At 36.6% G+C, this 3299-nt stretch overlaps 1 protein-coding gene across 1 annotated transcript in view; it reads right to left on the bottom strand.

Moving 5' to 3' along the window:
- Window positions 1–269: 269 nt before the first annotated feature.
- The window catches only part of MFSD11 (major facilitator superfamily domain containing 11), a 143811-nt gene continuing 140781 nt past the window's right edge, over window positions 270–3299 (bottom strand). The window contains exon 15 of the mRNA XM_053709569.1: window positions 270–3299. This exon is cut by the window's right edge and continues 999 nt beyond it. The gene's annotated coding sequence lies outside the window, so the exon portion shown is untranslated.

Genomic DNA, 3299 nt, shown 5'->3' with positions numbered 1-3299 from the left:
GCTTCATACTGCTTAAATGCCTTCTGTTTTATTGTGTGATCAAGATTTCTGATCGCTATGGACCGCGGAAGTATATGCGGTCAGACATTGACCGCATGGTCTTTATGCAGCATATACCTGTAAACTGTTTCTGTCTTTCTGCTGGTGTTTGGCACTTCATGTGCAAATTTACATTTGGTTTCTTAAACTTAACAAATATATATATATATATATATATATATATATATATATATATATATATATAAAAGAACACATATATAGACTTCCTATTTGGCCTATAGCTGAAAAAAGATTTATTTGCATTAAAATTTGCACAACATGTCATACATATACATTATATCAATGTGTTTGCAACTTTAAACTTGCAAAATTCAATGGCTAACACCAGGTAAAACTTAGCAGCAAAAAAATAAAATAAAATTGTTTATCCCACCAAAATATATCCAGGGGTTCTGATTTCCCCAAGAGCATGCATCAAAATCAGTGCAATTTACAATAAAACAAATCCCTTTTTAACATCATGATGAGCAAGAACAACGGAAACATAATCTAATTATATGAGAGCATATGATCATTAACACATTCCAAATGTTCAGTTTATCACAATCTTTATTGAAAGCAAGCAACCTCTTTGTGCAGAACAAGGGTGCCTGGGGGTTAGCAAAGTTAGTTTAGAGCAGGGGTAGTAAGCATTTTCATGATATAGACAAGAGCATCCAATTTTATAAAAAAAATGTTTACTTCTATTATCAAAATGTACTTTGCTCTCTTGCTATCCTTTACTGAAGAGCATACCTAGGCAGTCTCAGGAGCATGCAGATGTCGAACACTATATGGCAATAGGGTGGCATCAATAACAATGTAAAACATTGTTGCAAACACTACTAATGTAGACTGCTAAAATGACGTGCACTTCTCTGTCCCAACCTAAATATACTCTTCAAAAAAGAACAAAGTAAATTTGAAATATAATTGGAAAGTTGTTTTCAAATTGATTACTCTAAATTATGAAAGCTTAAATTTAAACTTTAATAACCCTTTAATCAGTTATTGATTTGTAAACACACTGCCACCAGGGGTGTATATAATATAGGGTGACAACAAACCAAAATATCAATTATGCAGAAGGGGTTACTGGCAATGGATGGTATGTCCTACAATCTGTTTCTATCTTTGTTTTTTAAATCCCCTTCCCCCTCCTTCCTCTGTAAAAAAAACCCACCACCTTGCTAATTCAGGGCAGCTGGCACCTTTTTATTTGGGATGCTACAGCTGGGGATTCTTAGCACCCTTCATTACCCCCTATATATTCCCAGTTGCCACCAGTGTAGTGCTGCAAAACTAAACAATAAAGGCTGATGTACGTGCCGTGGTGGTCCACTCATTAGGCTGCAACATGCTGGGAGATGCAGTGTCCCAGATATAGCCATAATTAACAAGTGCAAAATAAAAAAGGCAATGGCAAACCTATTCTCCCCCCCCCCCCATTTGCCAGCCCCTTGTATCATGTGACAGCCATCAGCCAATCAAAGACTAGAACCTATATCATGTGACAGCCATCAACCAATCACAGACTAGAATACGTATCGGTCTGTGAGCTTGAGCACATGCTTAGTAGGGGCTGGTGGTGCCTCAGAAAGTGTGCATATAAAAAGAATGTGCAAAATTTGATCATAGTAATTTGTAAAGTCTCTTAAAACTGTATGCTCTGTCTGAATCATTAAAGTTTAGTTTTGACTTTAGTGTCCCTTTAATGAAGGCACTACAGCATTTCTGGGGGGGGGGGACAAAGCAAGTACAACTTTCAGAAGTATTTTATAGGAAACACAGACAAAATAAATAATGAATTTATATTGCAATGGGGTTTTATGCCCATATACTAAAACACCTGAAAGAGATGCAGCATATCTGTAAAAAGCTGACTAAAGGAAGATATTTTACCTCAACAATTCGTCATCTCAAGCGTAAAGGCTCTGTGAGTAGTTATCCTTTAGCTACTATTTTTCCTGTTGTATGCATGATGAAAAATACAACCAATCAGCTTCATTAGTGCTCACACACTTTGCTTTACTGTGATCTCATTGGATTTCACCATAGTCGTGCGAGATTTCGCATTAAACTTCCTTAAACTTATTTGTAAGCAAAACTTTCCTCATTGGTGATTTTATTCAGACAATGAACAATATTTATTTCTATGCTATAGTTTTGTACATAGACACCACTTCAGTTTTACAAATTCCTCAGTTTGGAAACAGGAAAACAAAAAACAAAAATCATCCTTGAAGGCAGCAGTATATTTGTTAAGAACCCTCATTTTGCAAATGTTTCACAGTAGAGTCATTAGTATATGGCAGCCCATGAGTTCATCTAAAGCCATTAAGTGATGTACTAAAATCAGGTGGGCTGGAGTCTGATGCTGGTTAGACATAATCTGTAAATCCTGAGTTTATCCCAAGCTGATCTATCATATTTTGTGATCAGGGGCTCTGGGTTTACCAGCAGCTGGTCAATCATACTTAGTGATCAGTCTGCTGATTATGCATATTCTGTTATAATGATACCCTGAATTGGCCTGCTATTGACCAATTATAATCATTGAGAAAATATAACAATATATTTAATCTATAGACTGTTAGAGGTTCTTTGTGATTTGTGTGGACATTAGAGTTTATATGGAGCTTGGTAATGGTATGCTGTGTTTACCTGCAGATTGTCACTCGTACTACAGAAATGGACTCCCGGGCTTATTTGAGATTAGCCAGTAGTACTTGACAACCTAGGGAGGGTTTGGGTTTATCTGAAGATGGTGGTACTCTAAGGTTCATGTGGCCCTGATGGATCTCGAGAAACATACTCTGATTTGACAGCCCCTTGTCTATCTGGAGATACCAGTGATAATCTATGATATGGAAGGAGCTGGAATTTATACGGTGCTGAAGTAGCACAGTGTAATTGGGGACAGGAATTAGTCCTACTCTGATCTTCTGATCTATGGTCAAAATATTTATCTTGAGCTTATCAGCCATATTCTGTACTCTGCATATGACCCTGAGTTTATACAAAGCTGGTTAGACTTGCGTTTAGCTGAAGCTCGTAAGTTGTATGCAGAGATCAGTCGGATATAGGTTTATCTGGAATTGCTCAGCATGAAAATTGTGTTTGGTGCCTAACTGGCTGAGCTTCTAGATCCTGAGCAAATTTTTCAATATTTGTTAATCCCAAAACCTCAAAAAAGTAAACATCTCTGGAACTGTAGCCATATAAGAATAAAACATACTGTATACAAATATTTTAAGATA

The sequence above is a fragment of the Bombina bombina genome, chromosome 1 (assembly GCF_027579735.1).
Source record: "Bombina bombina isolate aBomBom1 chromosome 1, aBomBom1.pri, whole genome shotgun sequence".
In the NCBI taxonomy this organism is placed as follows: domain Eukaryota; kingdom Metazoa; phylum Chordata; class Amphibia; order Anura; family Bombinatoridae; genus Bombina; species Bombina bombina.
Note: the sequence above shows the minus strand (reverse complement) of the source record. Positions and strands in the feature narration are given on the sequence as shown.